At 36.3% G+C, this 20,167-nt stretch overlaps 1 pseudogene; it reads left to right on the top strand.

Moving 5' to 3' along the window:
• Positions 1-800: 800 nt before the first annotated feature.
• LOC130744106 (protein DEFECTIVE IN MERISTEM SILENCING 3-like) lies at positions 801-17,633 on the top strand (annotated as a pseudogene).
• Positions 17,634-20,167: the final 2,534 nt, after the last annotated feature.

Genomic DNA, 20,167 nt, shown 5'->3' on the forward strand with positions numbered 1-20,167 from the left:
TAATTACAAAATGCATGCAACTGCAGGAAGATATCGCTTAATATTTTTCAGGGAGGGACGAAAATCAAAATTCACTACAAAGACAGGGACTAATTTGACCATTAACCCTTATTGAAAGATATTGAAGTTAATTTAATTTTTTGGCTTAAATAAGTTTTTGGTCCCTAACCTTTACTAAATGCTTGGCATTGGTCCCTCGCCGGAGTAAAGGTGGGTTTTAATCCCTAACCTTTGTCAAAAGGTTTGGTTTCAGTCCCTCCGGAGCTTCGAGTCTACGCCGGAGCTCCGGTGGCACATGTGGCATGACCACATCAGATTAATGAGGTGAGGTGGAATAAATTATTTTAAAATTAAAAAAAGAGAGGAATTAACCTCAGTAATAAAAACCTAATTAATTTCATTTATTCATTAAAATTGAAACAACATAAGTTCATCAATCATCTCCAAAACCTAGGAATTTAACCATTTTCTTCAACTTCAAAACTCAGGTGCCAAATACTTCTATTCATCTTCTTCCTCTAATTCCACCAGGCACCAGCTCCTCTAAAATCCCCCACCAGCAACACCACAGCCAACCCCACAAAACCCAAAAAAAATTAGCAAAAATCCCCCAAAACCCATCTCTCACACACAGATCTAAGGTTCTTCCTCCACAAATCCAAGCCCCAAACCATGAAGCCAAACCAAACAGAAGATGAACCAAATCCATACCCAAATCAGAAAAAGGAGATGAAGCAGAGGTGACGGAGGGATGGATCCAGAACTCGTGGCAGACAAGATCGCGAAGGAAGAAGATTGCGATGGAGGAAGGGAGATCGAGGGTGAGAAGACCCACGGCCACAGTGACGGCTCCGGCGGAGGCGCGACATCCCTGCCGTGGCGGCGCGATCGAAGCTCGGTGGTCACGACGATGCGAGGTGGAACAAGCAGCTGTGCTGTAGGTTCTGGTCCTCCAATATGAGTCTCGTTGTGCTGTTTTTGTTGCTGCAGTAGCTTTTATACTCCTTTCTTTCACTGCAGCAGGAGTGCTTGGGGGGTTCTTGAAAAACTAGTTGCAGTTCTTGGTGGTTTTGCAAGCTGGAACATCAAGGTTTCCGCTTGCTGGATAGTTTTACCTTTAATTAGTGTATTTGTTTGAAGTGTTTGGATCTGGTATTGTTTGCCAAGAAAGTTGGTGAAAATCAATAATTGAGGATGAAGATGATGATGTATCAGAGTTTTTTTTGTTGTTGTTGAAAGTGATGATGTAGAAGATTAATTAGTGAGGAAGAGAGATTAATTTATTTTTTAATTAAAAATTTATTTATTCCACCTCACCTTATTAATCCGACGTGGCAATGCCACATGGGCTACCGGAGCTCCGGCGTTGACCCAAAGCTCCGGAGGGACCAAAACCAAATATTTTGACAAAAGTTAGGGACTAAAACCCACCTTTACTCCGACGAGGGACCAATGCCAAGCATTTAGTAAAGGTTAGGGACCAAAAACTTATTTAAGCCTAATTTTTTTCATGGCCGGAGAGCTAATTTTTGGAATTAGTCAATGCAAGCACCATAAACGGATGAAAAGGAATAAATGGATCCTTGTACAATAGCTATTTTTTTTTTGTTACATGGAGGGGCGAAAGCCCCGGAAAGCACTAAGGCAACACTCCTTCCAAAGAAAGCGAGGCCATGGGATCAAGATCCCTTACAAGAATACTATGACATTCCCCAAACGGAACATCCCACCAATGCGTCCCAAACTCTAACCCCAAACCTACCTTGGCTAGGTAATCAGCAAGGAAGTTCTCCTCTCTCGCTCCATATTGAAAGACCAGCGAACCGTGTACCCCTTGGGACCTAAGAATATCCTGGACAATATGTCCATATTGGTGACTACTGGTATCCTCAGACTCAAGCAACTAAATAACCTCAAGACTATCACTCTCAATAATAACTTGAGGCTGCTCAAGCCCCATAACTAGGTCTACTGCTGTAGCCACCGCCATGAGTTTTGTGAGGAAAGCATGAAAATCTCCAAGGTTTCTACTAAAGCCCTGCTTCTATTTCCCCTCTGCGTCCCTCAAAACCCCACCACAGCTAGCCATAAGATTACTACCCAGCGCTCCATCCACATTCAACTTATGCCAGCCTCGATCGGGGGAAGTCCAGCGACAGTTCCGATCACGAGTTGGATTGCTATCAAAGATCCCACTCCTCTCTCCATTCAGGTCTACCAGCGCACTAGCCAGCTCCGGCAGCGAAGACTGATGCTCATGGTGTTGTGCCAATTCAATAAAAAAAAAGTTAATTTGTCCAGTAAAAACCATGGGTAATTGCATATCAAGAAAAAGTATTTATTTCTCTGAGCATAACGTAAAGCATGGACGATTTCAAAGCATCAAGTGGAGAAGAAGGGGCAGTACATATGAGACAGGATGCAGTTTTTGAAATTCAAAAAGAAATTTAAACCCAAATTACAATTATAACCACAAACCTATGCTATTTTTGAATTGAATGATTTGGTTTTTTAGTGAATAAAAAAAGGTGTTAATTGATAACTTACTCCTTCACTGAATTAATTGGGTGTAATTTAACAGCCCCCTTGTTTAATATATTATTAAAAATAAAATTCATTATTTCTTAATATATTTTAATAAAAAAATATGAGATTCTGATGGTTTAATGCATTTAATGTAAGACTCAAGTCTCATTTACATATAAATAGAAATTTGTTAAATATAAAAATATTTTATCTAAATTATTTATTAATAAATATCATTTTGTTATTAAAATAATTTTTAATATTTTTCAAAGTCAACACTCAAGTAAATTTTAATTATTACTATAATTTTATAATTCTCCTCAAGATTAATAATTAAAATTAAAATAATATTTATATTTAATTTAAATATGAGAAATTGAAAAGTTTAATAATTATTAATTAATATGATGAGAATAAAGTATATGTAGTTTTTTTATGTTTTTATTTTTATTATTTAATGTATTTAATACAAAGGAATTATTTTATTGCTAATGCATTTAATGATATGGTTCAAGTGTGCTTTACATATGTACATAGAAGATTTCAAGAGTTAACTAAGTTAAACTTATGCTCCCGTTAAATGAAGTATGTCTGATTTTAGTCACTCGTCGGAGTCGTATTTGAATAACACCTCTCCGTTTGGAAATATATCTCAGTTTTAGTCTTTGTTGGTTGAGCTTCGACGACTTTGCCATAGTCGGTATCATGTGGCACTAGCAAGTGTTTAATGAAACTAAATTTAAAATTTATTTTTCACTTTCGTTATTTTCTTTCATTTTCAAACAATGTCTGATTCATTAACACTAACTTAACACTAAATGTAACTCCAATATACTAACTTAATTAACCTCAATTCAATTAAACTCAAGACAATTTAGAAACCTTAATGCAAATCAAGAACATTCAACATAGCAAATCTAAATTTCAAGAATGAAGACCCTTTAAACCCAAAAAATCATAAATGAAAACTTCAAGAACTTTCCACTCAGATTTCCTCCTCTTCCTCCTTCTTGATTTATACTCCCTCCTAGGGGAGGAAATATGGGCTAGCGGGACGGATTAAGCCTGACCCGCCATTAGCCCGTCTAATGCAACTTGGCTTGGGTCGACCCACGTTTGAGATTTATGTTAAAGTCTCCACCCAGCCCATACTTTAGTGAGTTGGCGGGCAGACCCACTTTAAAAATATATTGAAGAAAATGGTTGTGTAATCAGAAAAGGAAAAAAATGAGCAAAAAGCGAAAATTTACATTTGGTGACACTAACACCAAATTAAATAAGAAGATATGATTGCTCCATGTCAGCCTTGTCATTGAATTTTGATTCATCTCAACTAGATAATAATAAACAGTAAAAAGCTCAACAAAATTCCACACTAAGGTAGCGTTTAATGGCACAATGGAACATAAACGGAACAAGATAGAACATGATGGAATAAGACAATAATGTTTTGGGTGTTGTGTTTGGTAACTTCAAGTCATTAGAACATAATTATAATTTTAATTACATATATAACCTTACATGTTTAATATTTGATTTAAGTTTAAAAATTTGAACTCATATGAATACTATGCACGAAACTCGTTTTGTTATTGCTTATTTCATGAAATAATCACTTATTTTTTAAAATATAATCACTTATATATTCTTGAAGTTGTCTGCGTATGCTTTTGAAAAAATGCAGAAATCTGATTGTTTTTTTTTAACTATTTAGAGTGCATTTATTTTAGATTAAGAAATAATGATTCTTAGCTCTCTAGAAAGAGATTAATTTTTAGAGATTTTGAGAAAAACATAAGTTGATTTGTGTTTGACTGCACTAATAAAAGTAACTTTGTTTAGGGAGGTTCTTGTTGTTTATTTTGTTGTAGAACCAAAAGATTATATTAAGATAAAGATAATTCATGAGAACAATCCTCTCATGTAGATTGGGTGAAAAAATAAGACAAGGCAAAATAAAGAACATACACCCCCAGCCAAAAACAACCAGAGGCCAAACTACCCTTAGTGCTATTTTGGTGTCTAAGATAGCTTATGAAGAGCCTCATTAAAACCCCCTAGGAAAAATCCAGTGGGAAAAACTCTAAGGGGGAAATCCCAGAGGTTCTTGTTGTTTATAAGAGGGTATTTTTCTTGTATATTCTTGTGGATGGTTGGAGATTTTGGTTTTTGTTATCTCCATTGTTATATGGAGCATATCAGGTGAGAGAAGTGATTTATTGTGAGAGATGAGAGTTACGAAGGCTTGGTTTCTGGCTAAGTTTGCAAGCATGTCTTTTTCGAACAGTGATGAAGATGCCATTCGCGGGTTGGCCGCGGAGCTTAAAGAAAATTTTCCTTCTATCTGCTAGGTTTTTTGCGCTTTTCTCTTGGGTGTTTTTGTTCTTTGGGTTGCTTTGTGGGTTTGTCTTTTTCCTTTCCATTTGGATTGTACCTTCTTTTTATTATTAATGAATAATCTATTTTTTCTCTAAAAAATATATTAGCCATTTGATTATAATCAACGGCTTAAATGAAAATTTCACAACTCGTGTATCTTCCTCTGGTATACACTGAAACTTTATCTCACACTCCATACCCAATTCACCGTGTTTGCTTTTGATGCCCAAGCAACAACAATTGTTTTTGAATCATTCAGAGGTTCTCTTCGACTCCAAATTAACCATAATATTTATATGCTCATGGGTTGTGGAAAGTTTTAATTGTCGAGAACATGAGTGTGCGAAATTGATTTGGGGATAATTTCCCTGTTCATATGTGAAATCGATTTGGGGTGATTGCCTTATTCACTGCACCCTCTTGACAGTGTGGCTGCGTGATAGAGCAGTTTTGAACAATTAGCAGTGGCTTTGGTTGGTCGATTATGGAGGGCTCAAGGCTGACGACGACGGAGAGGAGCGAGAGGCAAATCCGGATCCAAATCAAAATCGCCGATGATGAGATCTAGACAGTGCCACCGTTATGAACCATGAACGTGCCCGCGCTCCACCGATGAATCACAGCCACATTCAACCTCCTCTAGGAGGTGGGAGCCACCATGACGAACTCACAAATTTCACGAGCAACATGTTGAGGCTGCTGTTGATGGTCGATCCGTCGATCTGCAACATGATGTTGCTCAGACGGTTCCGAAAGTGAGTGGGTGCGGCGGAGCAAAGGCTTTTGGCGGTGGAGGGAATGAAACAGAGCCGGCCGCGGTGATGGAGAAAGGACAGAAGTGGGTGGTCGGCAGAGAGCGAGAGAGAAGAGGGAAGGGGTTAATGGATCATGTGCATGTGCACGTTTTCTACCTTTTAAAAAAAGGGCAGATCTGAATCGTTTATTTTTATCCAACGGTCACTAATGAATGCTCTCACCTCTCACCATAACACAATCTCTCGCTTGATATGCCCATATATATATATATATATATATATATATATATATATATATATAGGGAGCATATCAGGTGAGAGGAGTGGTTTATAGTGAGAGATGAGAGGATTTAATAATGACCATTGGATCAACATCAACGGTGATGATACATTTGCAACTTAAGTCTACACTGCCTCTCTATAATGCTAATTAATTTGCAACCCCACGCGCCCCTCTCATCTCTGTTCTCGTTAATCTCTCTCTCCACACACTGCAACTACAACTGCAACCTTTTCTCTCCACCCATGAATTTGAAAAGCACCATGGTTCATTTTTCTTCTCCCGACCTCCTCCTCCAAAAAAATCTCTCACCGGCCGCTTCTGCCATAGCCGCCAGTCGCCGCCAACCTCCCATTCCATCACCACCACATCAACCCTTTTCACCACCACTCTGACCCAAACACCACCACTGCTCCTTTTCTTTGCCCCAAACGCACCACCGTTGCCCACCTTTTCTCACTCTCCATGGCCGTTTCCACCACCAACTACCCTTTCTTCCTCTGAATCACACCACCGTAGACCCCTTCTCCGATCTGAAACCCGCCATCGTCTCCATCTTCCATTTTCAGATCTGAACCGGCCACCACCACCCCCTCTAGTTCCGGCGAACCACCACCACGCTCTGCTAGTCTGTCGCGCGCCGCCGCCACTCTGTTGAGACCCGCCGCCGCTTCTCCTTGTCGAGTCCAGCGCCGCCGCCTCAGCCGTCGATCCTGTAGAGCTTAGACAACAGGGAGGGGACCAGGTGTCGTCGGTGGAAAATGTGAGCGGCGGCGGAGACGGAAGAGAGTTGTCTCCGACGAGAGAATGTAGTGAAATTGGAACAGATTCAAAAGAAGAACGAACAAGAATGGATCGGAAAGGTTATGGGTAAAAGGGAGAAAGGGGAACAAAGGCATGTGGAAGACGATGCGCGTGGTATACAAGAATTAGAGTTAATTGGGTGACTAGTGGGGTGACGTGGATTGTTTTGAATTGATTAGATCTGCACCATTAATTTAAATCTAATGGCTATTATTAACCCCTCTCATCTCTCATAATAAACCACTCCTCTCACCTGATATGCTCCCTATATATATATATATATATATATATATATATATATATATATTTGGACTTAAGAAATAATTAGCTTTTCCAAATAATATGTTTTCAGCTTTTTTAAAAATAATGATTTTTTAAAAAGCTGAAACAAACATAAATTTTTTATCAATTATTTTTTTCTTTCTAAAAATAAGTTGAAACAAACGCACTATAATTGACTCTTTTGTCATTGCTTAGAAAAAGTGATTTAACTTTTGAAAATTTTTTGATTTAATTTTAACTGTTTTTTTAAAAGCAAAAATTCATTTATGTTTATCTACAAATATAGTAAGTGTTTTTCACTTTAAGAAATGAATTTTAAATTGTTTGGATACAAAATATTTCAAATATAAATTAGGGGCATTTTTTACCGTGTAATTTTTTTAGAGAGCATTTTGTTTTATTATGTTCCCTTTCGTTCCACCATTTTCTACGGAATCAAAGTGTCCCGTTCCAAGAGCCTTATGTCATGTTCTGTTCCATCTTGAAAATATGACAAACATGAAACATAACTCTTATATCTTAGTTTATTCCCCTCCCACCTGTCTGCCAAATATTTCCTTAAGAATCAACTCAACAATTACACTAGGAATAAAAACCACAAATTCATAACCAACTCACAAGATGCAAAAATTCACAACTCATAAATGTCTTTTAAATAACAAAAGAACAAATCAAAGTAAGTTCTAACATAGTCTTTAGTTCGAAACATAAGTTCTAACGTACTCTCTTGGAAGAAGATGCATCTAATCACCATCATCATCTTTCAAATCTTCATCACCATTAGGAACGACAATATGGTTGGCGAGGCGGCCTAACCCGCCATTTACCTGCTAAAATGCGGCATGTGTTGAACGGACCCACTTTTGACATTTGTGTTGAAAGACTCAACCCAACCTGTCAAAAAAGGAGAGCCAAATGGACCGGCCCAGCGGATCAAGCCCATTTTTCGACCCTTAGTCCCTTCTTCTTCTTGATTAATCCTTCCACGCATATTAAGAAATAAAATTAAGTTTCAGAAAATTATTATTTGTTTTCCTATTTTACCTTTTAAAATGTATTTTTGTCACTTCTCATATATTCTTCTTGTAGGGGTATTGTTTAGAAAGACATCAATTGATGCTTTTGTGTAATTCTAGGTGGACAAATATTTAAAAAAATATTATTATCTATAAGTGATCAATTATTTTGAAACAGATGAAGTATTTAAGTGGACAAATATTCTTCTTGCTTGTTATTGTTATTACAATTCGTTATAAATGTCTTCTAATTGTTACAAATATGTTTTAACTTTCAAAAAAAAATGTTTTAATAATTTTCATTATTAACTTTGAAAAAAAATGTTTTAATTATTTTCATTATGATAGCGTCAAGTTCATATTTAGAGTGATGATTATTCAGTTCCATCTATTGTTTGATTTCTAAGCCATTTCTCGAGCTGAATAACTTCATTATATTAATGTTTTTTATTTGTCATTGATATGAGGCACGATAATTGAATTCTTTGAACTCAATCATGTTGACCACTTCAACATTGTGATTTCTTTATTCTCTATATATATCCTCATGTTCAATATGTTATATGAGAAACTGAAAATGAGGGAGAAGAATAAGTAAATCACATTGATCATGTGGCCTACTACATGACTTAATCCAAAGAATTTAATAACAATACATAGTACTCGATGACAAATAGAGAAGATGTATATATATTTACATGTTAAAACTATTTAACATGAGAAACAACTCAAAAAAAAAAAGAGCTGGAATTCAATAATTGTCAATCCGAAAATGATATAATGTCATTGTGGTGAATTAATTCAAAGGAGTCGACGCTAACAATGACTCAAACAAAGTAAATGAATAAATTTAAATTGTAAATGATATTCAGGTTTACTAAACCAATCAAAATTCAAAATCAATTTTCCAAATGTAAAAAAATTTAATCGTTGATATTAATTACTTTTTAAAATAGCTATTCAATCAATTAATACTTAAATATTTTACATTAATCATCATTTAGATATTTATAAATGATCGTTAAATTAATTCTTTATTAATAAGTTTGGTTTTTTAAAAAGGAAATGCTAAAAGTACACAAAAACTTTAAGCACAAACAGACACAACTTTTTGTGTGTGCGTTCATGACGAGATACAACTTTTTTTATTTACAACGAAATTAAAACACAAATACTGCCTAGAAATAACAAAACACCTCTTTCAAACATAAGAAGTGGAACAAGACCCTTAGGAGGAACATGCAACATCCAAAGGGGACTTTGCATTCGCAAACTTATAGCCACACCCAATTTGTTCAGGAATTAGCCATCTTACGACGACGAGACGTAACTAAAAGTGAGAATTAATAAACTTACTTAAGTCGTGCGCCTCAGGCCCCATGGGCCTGCGATGTAGAACACTGTTTACAAATTTTCAAATATTTTATTTCATTCAATTCAAATTTTATATTAAAAAATTGAAGTAATTGGTGCATAAACTTGTCAAATAACATTTATATTTGAGAGCAAAAGAAGAGAAAGAGAGAGATCCTTTCTTTTATCCCTCTCGGATATTTCAAATTACGACTCTGAGTAGGAGCTCACTCACAAAATCACGTTTCAACCTCACAAATTCATGTTTCCACCTCACAGTAGCAATAACCAGGTCAGTTATCTCTCCACTTTTCCCTATCTCGTTTGGTTCCTTGTGAATATCCTCTCATTAATTAACGTTTAGGGAACACCGATACAATGCATATAAGTGTGATCAAAGTTTAACTCTCAAATTCTTTTGTCATCTTTACTTTCCAATGAGACATAACTAGTGTAATAGTGATATCATCCCCTCTCCGACCAGACTTGTCTATTCCTTGGAGATATATTGAATGCATCATCCTAAGGTAGAAAAGTCAATTATAAAATTAATGTTGTTTGAGTTCGATGGTTGCCAATTGCTGGCATTGAATTTAGGCTGATAGATAATAAATGTATCATCCTTAGCTAAAGATGTCAATCATAACATCAATGTTGTTTGAGCTTGATGACTAGCGCTAATTGCACCATCCAGAAATCGATCCCTGGAGCTCCCCCATCAACCTATCAAACGTAATTTGTTAGTATATTTTACATTGAGATTTGTTTCATTCAAATCCGACTTCCTTCTTCTATTTTTTTTTACATAAAATCCAACTTCCTTCTTAATCTTTTAGTTTAGTTAAAAAATATAATTCAAAATTCTATTCCTATCACCTCATCTATTTTTGTTGGGTACATATATTGCATATCATCTTTCTATTATTTTTGGATTTGGATCCCCTGCAAATATGGACCATTCCTTACACTTGATTGAATCTGATGGTGGATGTTATTTCGCAAATAATTTTGTCACTTTCCATTGTTCTCTTCTCATCGTGACAGAAGGAAATACCCATTACCCAGCCTCACTCTCTAAAACCGGTGCTATGACTCACGCGCCACCTTGACGACGGACGACCTCCGCCTCCATCACCGGCAAGCCTCCCCTTCGTATTCGACGCGACGCGACCGCCGCACCGCACCAGCACTACCCTTTCACACTTCGCGCTGACTCCGACTCACACTCGAAGCACTCATCACCCTCTGGAACCATGTTTCAACCTCCCAGTAGCAATAACAAAACCCCGGTCCATGCTTTTTTTTCCCTCTCTCGTTTGGTTCCTGTGCATGTTTCCTCTTGTTAACGTTCTAGGTTACCCAAATAGAAAATTTCTGTTTTTCTACACCTGAGACTTTGTAAGGGCTTAGAAATTTATCAATCGAAGAATTTTGTTCAACAATGTTGACTTTGATAATTACTCCCTCATAATTTAATTTTAGGGTGTATGTAACAATAATGACAATTAACCATTACCCATATTTTGATCACTCACATTGATGTTGTTACATGCATAGAAGATAGAGCTTTTTATGGCAGAAATTGGGTTTTCTTGGAATCATATTAGTCACGCATGGTTGGCAAGGCATTCGAAATCAGGAAATAAAGTTCACATTGTATTTTTCTGCTACCTAAAATGCATGCATGTATATAATTTGTTTTGACTTAATTTTGCCCCATTTTTCACACTTAACCTGATAATTAGTTTCCCTTTTTACCTTTTGTGTGATACTCTTAAATATAGTTTTCAATTTACATGAGTCATTATCATTGTGCCCGCCTCCTTATTTCTTGTTGAATCAAGAAAAATAGGCATCACCATCAGTATAATTCCTTGTGCAATTTAGGTTTGCCGTTGTATGTTTATTTTAACGAAAATACTAAATATTACGACACGATTTGACGCGAAACAAGAGAAATGATATGTGGTAGTGTGAGAGATGATTCTATCCCCATATTTAACCCCATGTATTTTAGGTTGTATTTTGACCGGCACATAATTGGTCATTAAGAATTTCGTTGTGTTCGTATTCGTAACAAGAAGTAGGGCTCTTATTTGAGACTCATTATCATTTACCATCTAGCGAATAACACGTGCATTGCTCCATTCTTGTGTGTCAACTGAATTAAAGGATAAATTGAGCAAGAGTTCTATGATAATACTCATGGTTGTCAATCTTTAGTGGTATCTCGTAATCTACGACATTACGAGCTTAGGGTACAAAATTGTGTTACCTCGAGTGTAAACTCATTTCTGAGTAATCTCAAGTGAACTTGCTCAATTTTGCAATATTACCGGGGGGTTCACGGGATCAAAACACACACGGTGTTATGGTCAAAAAAGTTTGTGACAGGGACATTTTAGTAATTTTGGGTATTCTATTAGGGTTTTCCATTCTTCTCTTCCCTCATTCTGAGTTCTCACGTCCCAACGCGGCTTTGGTGAGGCTCCGAAGCGGCACAAAACTCTGCTCTGACGGTGCTTCTATCCTTTGAAGGTACAACTCTTCTAATATCTCTTCTCAATTCTATTCTCATCTCTCTATTCAGTTTTGATGAGTTGTTGTTCTGATTTTGATTATTTTCTTTTACCCCAATTACTAGGATAGTCGGATAGGATGTCTCAAGTTGAACGGTCAAAAAGCTCAGGAGACAAAGCTTCTTCAAACAGATCTAGGAGGAATAATGCGGTTGGATTCATGGTCTATGTTGTTCTTACAACTTTTACTAGATGATTTGGTTAATTTTTAATGTTTCTGGTTTGTCCACCATTATTATTATGGTTTTTTAAAATTTTCTTGTACGAGGCAAATTCTTTTGAGTTTACGGTACGAGTTTTCTTAACCTCTCGAGTTTGACAAACTTGCTAATATACATATAACCATTGGCATTCATAGAATTCATGATAGGCCTAGCTCTACCCCATACTGCAGAATCTCCTAGGTGAAAACGTGAAAGGAACTTTGGTTCTCCATTCAATTAAAAGTGAATTTACTTTTATACCAACTATAACTGAAGCACAAACTAAATGCTCGAATTATGTTCATTCATTTAGGGTGGGCGAGCATCTTGGGCAATCTATCTGTATTTATGTGAATAAGTTCTTCTTGTGCAGCATCCAGTTAATACAAAGGCATTGTCCAGCCAAGGATCTTCGACATTAGTGCCTGTGGATTTGAATGAAAATTGTGTTGAAGCAAAGGGCAATGTGCAAAATGGAGTATTTACACAAGTAGACTCCATCAATGGACAATCCCAGGTTCCCTATTTTTTATGTTGCTTTCACTTTTTATGAGCAGAAATGGATGGATGTTTATCTACAATTAAAAAAGGATGGCCCGGTAAACAAAGCTCATGCGTGTGCGGGGTCTGGGAAGGGGTCAAACCATTTGCATCTCACTTTTTCACAGACATAAGTTTCTGGATTTCGACCTAGTGATGATGGTTTATACAAACTTATCTTGTACATATGTCATACTTGCAGATACTAGAAGGGGATCTGCATACATTAAGGATGAAAATTAAGCAACATGAGGACAACCTAAATCTTCTGAACAATGAAAAAAGCAAGTTAGACAATGTCATTCTTCATTTGCAAGGTATGTTGTTTTACTTCTTAAGGACTTTTTCTTCTTTCTTTGGCAAGGGGATAATAAGCTACTTATCCTGAAAATATTCATGATCCTGATCTCTATGGTGCAGTAACTTAATCAATGTTTAAGTTTTAATATAATTTCAGGGACTTGCTCAATGGTGTAATAAAATCCATATAGCTGACCTCACTTAGTGGGATAAGAATGTTGTTGTTGTTATTGTTGTTTTTGGTGTTGTTGTTGTTGTTGTTGTTGTTGTTGTTGTTGTTGTTGTTGTTGTTGTATGCACTTGCAAGGTCGGTATTCTATTTACAGCTGAGTGCAATACCAGTGATATAGTTATTGGTCACCGATACTAGTTTTACCTGTTAGTGTTTTGATTATGAAGTTTATGGGGGCATTGTTAATATTACAACATACAGCGTGTATAGGCTGAAAATTAAGTGTATATATGATGTGTAGTTATTAGGATTAATAATATGATAAACTTACAAATTTTAACGCTGTAAATGGTCTTTTATTCACCTTTCTATAACATGTGTATACCAACAAAAGTTAGGGGTCATTTATGTATTTATTTCTTTTTTTTATCCATAGCTATTGTTGGGAAACCAGAGTCTTCAAGTACAACCAAAGCTGGTAATGCGAACGATCCCCTTACAACCGAGGAGGTAAATAAACAAATATTGCAGCATGAAAAATCTGCTGCTGGTATTTTGTGCCACCTGAAGATTTTCCATGGAGCCCAGGTATTGCAGCTTTCATCAACAAATGATGTTGTGGGCATTGTTGCTATGCTGAGAAAAGTTGAGGATGACAATCTAAGCCGGTAATTTTGGCATATATATTTCTTTTTGGCTTGTGAAATCATGTGCTTATTTAAACCTTGTTCATGCTTCTTTATTTCTTCAGTCTTCTATTATCTTTAAGAAAGACAGAATAATTTTTTTCTGTATTGGTAATATCTATGAATATGTAAGCACACATGTGGATAGTTTCAATTAACTTATTTGGAATGTAGGCTTTTCTCGGAGTATCTAGGAGCGGACACTATGCGAGCGGTTGTTTGTAGAACCTATGAAGGAGTTAAAGCTCTTGAAATGTATGACAATGTAGGCTGCATAAATAAAAGTTCTGGTCTTCACGGGCTAGGTGCTGCTATTGGAAGGCCTTTGAATGGTCGATTTCAAGTGATATGTCTTGAATCTCTAAGGCAGGACTACAAGTGTCCTTTGATTTTGTCTTTGATTCGTGGTTATGGATAAACTTGTTTTTTTCCTTTTTAACTTTTCTACCTATTTTGTTTTAGGCCTTATGCTGGCAAATATTTCCTTGATGACTCCGAACGAAAGTTGGACATTTTAAAGCCGAGATTACCCAATGGGGAGTGTCCACCCGGATTTCTGGGGTTTGCTGTCAATATGATTAACATCGACAGCTGTAACCTATTTTATGTAACTCCCAGTGGCTGTGGCCTCAGAGAAACTCTTTTTTATAATCTCTTTTCTCGTCTACAAGTTTATAAGACAAAAGCTGGAATGATACAAGCGCTTCCTTGCATAAGTGACTGAGCTATTTCTTTAGACGGAGGAATGGTTAGGAGTTGTGGTGTATTTTCCTTGGGCAATAGGTAAGTAAGAGTATGCATGGTTTATATGTCTATGCATTATGTCTAATCTCTTGAAGCATCTGTTGAGAATTATATGACAGGTGGAAACCTAAAATTATACCCATTCTATATTGAAACAAATATTGACATATGAGAAAATATGGAGAAGAATGCAACAACCAAATATGTGAATTTTTTAAAAAAACTGTTGTAATTTGTTTGCAGAAGAATGCAACAATCAAATATGTGATTTTCTTAAAACATTGTTCGGATCTCCAGGGAAGATGTTGATGTGAAATTTCCAAGACCAGATAATTCAACTAAGCTTGATGGCGAGATCGAAACGGACAGGCAAATGAAGGATATCAAATGGAAGAAGGAAAATGTTATGGAGGATTTAAAAAGGGAACGGACTCTGTTGGACATGGCGAAATTCAATTTCAGTAAAAAGAAGAATGATTTTCTCAAGTTTTTTGCGCAAAGTTCATAATATGCAACTCAGGTAATCTTTCTCAAAATTTGAATTTGGAACCCAGATCATTCATAACATCATCAGTGTGATTTGAAGGCCTTTAATATTACATTTTATTGTTGATTGTGTTGGAATAGTTCAAATAGCTTCTACTACATTTTATGAATGGAAAATGCTAGCAATACCTAGTTGAACACTTTCTTTCCAACACTCTTTTATTGATTGTTTGAAATTCACGTGGGCTCCACTAAAAGATGGGGTCCACTTCCAATTTAGTGGGACCCACATTAATTTTAACAAATTGTGTTGAAAATAATAAGGCTTAATCCTCATATTAGTCTTTGTCTTTGTGTCGCCGTCTGATCTATGTCCCTCCCCGGACACATTTGTGGAAAATGTCCTTATCAATGCAAAACGTCTGGAGCAAGTCCTAACCGGAGCCTAGAGCTCCGACGAGTGATGATTTGGCTCGCTGACTGGTTTAATGATGTTTACGTGGATTTTGAAAATAAATAAAAAACAAAAAACAAATTACATATCAGAAAATTAGATTAAATTAATAAAATTAAAACCCCAATTTTTTTAAAAATATAATTTAACCCTTTTATTCTTTTACTTCAGGGATCTTTCATTATTTTGGTAGCATATACCAGAAATTAAGAATCCCTCAAAAAGAGTACATAATTCAAATCCAGTAAATAATAACGCATATCTCAGGATTATCACCAGAAGCATTTTCTGGAATTTGTACAACTCAAACTTTGTACCTTCATCATCATCATCATCTTCTACCATCTTTCATCAATTCTTTCTGAAACAAATTTTCTCCACCTTCTCATCTTCCTCCCTCTCCCACCGTACTCACCCACACCTTATCCCCACCCTAACCTGCAACCTCACCCCCACCCCCAATAGAAAATCGAATCCAGAAACTCTAACCCCTACCCGCAACCTCAGGAGCCTGAATCGTAGGGAAGTTGTTGTGACCTTGCTCCTCTTTCGATTTGGACGCTCTGAACCTTGTTCCTTTTTCGATTTGAACGCTCTGAACCTTGCTCCTCTTTCGATTTGGACTCTAGTTTTGGATGGAGAGAGATAACGAAGGTCTGGAGGTGGCGGGCGAGCAATTCGTCCTCTCCCTCGCGGATTGATGTAATTCGATCATGTCGCTACTCGACTATATCTGAAATAGGGTTAGGTTTTGCGTTGAAGATGGAAATTCTAGAAGCTTCGACGATTCTTCTTCGCTCGAGCCATTTTGAGGATGCCGACCAACCCCACTTGCAACCAAAGGTTCAGAGCGTCCAGAACCAGAGCGTGCGATGGCGATGGCGATGACGGCGGAGCAAGGGCGTGGAAGAAGAAACCGAGGAGATTTAGACCCAGAAGTGGTGGTGGTGGGCAAGAAGAAGCAAAGGTTAGCTTTGTGCATCAACTATCGTGATTGGGGAAATTGGGGAAAAATAATCATTTTTCTAATAAAATGATTTTTGTGATCTTTTTTCTTTTGTTAATTAAATTAAAATGGACTATTAAATGAAAACAATTCTGATGTGTAATTTTAATTTTTTTTTTAAAATTCCACGTCAACTTCATTTACCCAATAAGCATTCCAAATCATCACTCGCCGGAGCTCCTACCTCTGGTTAGGACCTGCTCCAGACGTTTTGCATTGACGAGGACCTTTTCAACAAATTTTTCCAAGGAGGGACTTAGATCAGACGGCGACACAAAGACAAGGACTAATTTGATGATTAAGCCAAATAATAATGTGTTAAAGTGAGTGTTGCTACGACTCCAAATGAATTTATTTTATTATTGAGAGCACTCAAAATCCTCTCTCTAAGGTAGTTCTATTTAATGGATAATGAGATTATAAAATATTACTACCAAATTTTGGAAAGGGTATTGTCTATTAATTAATCAACAATTAATTTCAAACTGATGAATCTTTATTACATTTATCTACTTGCAAGCTTACACAAACATTTAGTTCACATAATTGTTTAAACTGATGAGAAATTTCCAATAAGATTGCTTCAGATTGTAGTCTAGAACTGTGATGTAACTCACTATTCTCATATGTTTCTTTAATCTGGCACTTTCAGGCTCAAGCTACTTCTGACAGATTCATACCTAGATCAGGAAATCAAGGCAGTCAGCAAAGCTATGAAGATGATAATCTGTGACTAACAACTTTGTTCATGCACTTGCAGTTCATATCCATTTTGTAATCTGGCTCTCGTTGGGGAAATGTTTCTTGAATTGGAACAAAATATTTGGATTTAAAAAAAGCACATTATTTGTTTAGCTAGGACCCTTCAGTTAAGGCCACATTTTTCTTCAAGCTTTGCTGATAAGAAAATCAGACTAGCCTTCAAGACAATGGATAGGACAAGAATTTTTTGGGTTCCTTGTACATCAATTAGCTCAATATACTCTTCAGTAGTGTGACAGGAGAATCTGAATGTTGCACATCTCTGATATTTAGACTTTTTTCGCTTGTAGGTTTATAAATTTTCGTTTGACCTCAGTTTTTTTTTGTCTGCCATAAGTTATTATTAAGAGATCAACCATTAAGTTCTCTTAATAGTACAATACACCAATCTAAAAACAACCCAATTTCTATGAATCCAAGTTGACTAATCTACTCTGAATAATAAGATCGTGCCAGACTTTATTAAATTCCATTTCACCAAATTCCAGTATGCATCCTTATCCGGTGTTAGTCTTTGACCATTCATTGAAGTATGTCTTGTCCGTGATTCTTAAGGTCACTTGTTCAGGGATGCCATCCATTCGAAGAGCTAAGAATAAATGTAATTGTTAGGACAGGGGTAGTCACTATTCTTTTGAAATTGATTCAGCTCCTAAGTTTATAAAAGAGACTTCCCTTTGAAAAAGGTCGAATGGTTCTCACCCCTGCTCTCATCTTCTTTGTGTTCCTCTTTATTGGCCTTTGAGGTGGTTTTATCACTTTTGTTAATTCAAGAAACTGATTCTTCCAATGGTTGTACATGTGCCCTTATCGATCTGGCATGTCGAACTAAATTGTTAGGAGCCAACCAGATGAAGGAGATAAAAACATACCATTCATCTTCGTTTTGTTGCATTACTTTAGAGAGTGGAGTCAATGGAATTTATATGAGAAGTTGACTTCCAAGTAGCAAGAGGGTTTAGTAATCTCTCTATTTCTAGTTTGTTATCAAGTTCTCCAAAAGTAGAGCTCAAGAGTTAGACAAAAATGAGGAGCATATTTATGCTAGTTTTAGTTTTTTCCGTGCCCCGATTATCCTCCCACCCGATAAATGAGAGACTAATTTCCCAGAATACTGTCACATATTTGAGACTCATTTCCAACTGTGTTTTTTTTTTCTTTCCCTTACACATGGATTCAAAGATCGAATCTAGAACCAAATTCTAAAGAGACCCAAACCCATTCCACTTGAACAACATATTATTGGTACCATATTTTTCAAAATGTGTTATTATAGGGAGTGCAGAGCATTTGTTTCGTTGAGCCCAAATTTATCATGGAACACATTCATCTCTGTTTTGTTGCATAACTTTAGAGAATGGATCCAATGGAATTTATATGAGAAGCTTATTTCATGCAGCAAGAGGGTCTAATGGGAAAAAAAAAATATTTGTGTGGGTCGGAGATCAACCGTTGTGAGCTAACAAAAAAAAATAGAGCCATAGAATCATATGAGTTCATACCATTGACAAACACATTATTGTTTCTTTATCTATGGTGTGAACTCGTAATCTCTCTATTTCTAGTTTGTTATGTTTTTAAGTTCTCTTAGAGTAGCTCAAGAGTTGCCTCTTATAGACAAAAATGAAGAGCATATATTTATGTTTAACCTATATAGTTCTAATTTTTTTCGTGTCCCAATTATCCTCTCACTCGATAGGAGAGAAATTAATCTTTGGAATTATTGTCAAGACACTAAAGTGAGGGTCCCCTCTAAATAGTGCTTTTTTCATAAACATGGATCCAAAGATTGAATCCAGATTCACATTTTAAAGAGACCTAAAGCTCTTCCACTTAGACCAACACATTGTTGGTACCATATTTTTCAAAATGTGTTATTTATTTAATTTTCATACTTTCTAATAAGATTCAGAGTTCAGTTGATCAACAAACACACACTGATAAAAAATGCACTCAAGTTGATCATTTTCGTTGTATAATTTCCTTTGCCCCCATTTTCTACACTATATCCGAACTTTGCATAACTTTTTTTCTTTCACTCATTTCCTTTTAGTTTTAGTTTTTTTTTTTGTCTGTTGGACAAGATTTTATTGTTAGGCGGTTAGGTTGGGTGGTGTCGTGGCGTTTTCTTTTCAAGACCAACAACAACAACTGGAAAAAAAAAACATAAACAAAACGGTGTCAGTTCAACACATTCATCAGAACATTCATAGATTACTCTCATTCACACGCACCTGAACCTCATCGATTCCTCTTCTTCTCAGTTCTTCAATGTCTTCTTCATCCACTGATTCTCCCTCTTCCATTCCCCTCTAATCATCCCATATTCTTCTCACTTCAATCCTCCACCTCCTTCCATGGCTGCCGCTGCGTTCCGATCCAACCCTCGAAGCTACAAGGAAACAGCGACCCTCGCACTCTCACAGCTCAGGTACTTCGCCTTCAACTGCACGCGCGCCGCTAACTCTCCACGCTCCTCCAACACCCCTTACCACTTCACCTCCTTCAAACCCCTCTCTCTCCGCGGCGATTTCGTCCAAAAAGGTACCACCACCACCACTACCCATTTCGCTCAAGATATTCGTAATAGTAATATAATATTTCGTTCAAAATATAATTTCAAATATATATTGTTGAACGTAACAAAAAAAAGAAATAGTAATATAATATTAAATACTTATATCCATTATTATTATTTTTTTTGATCTACATTATTTATTTTTATTATGAATCATTTTTTGTCACTATATAGTGTTTTTGGATGGGCAAAGGTGCTTATTAGCCCACTAAGTATTTTTTGTCTTATTTTAACTAAAAAAAAAAGAGCCCATCAGCATTGT

Source organism: Lotus japonicus, chromosome 1 (assembly GCF_012489685.1).
Source record: "Lotus japonicus ecotype B-129 chromosome 1, LjGifu_v1.2".
Lineage (NCBI taxonomy): Eukaryota > Viridiplantae > Streptophyta > Magnoliopsida > Fabales > Fabaceae > Lotus > Lotus japonicus.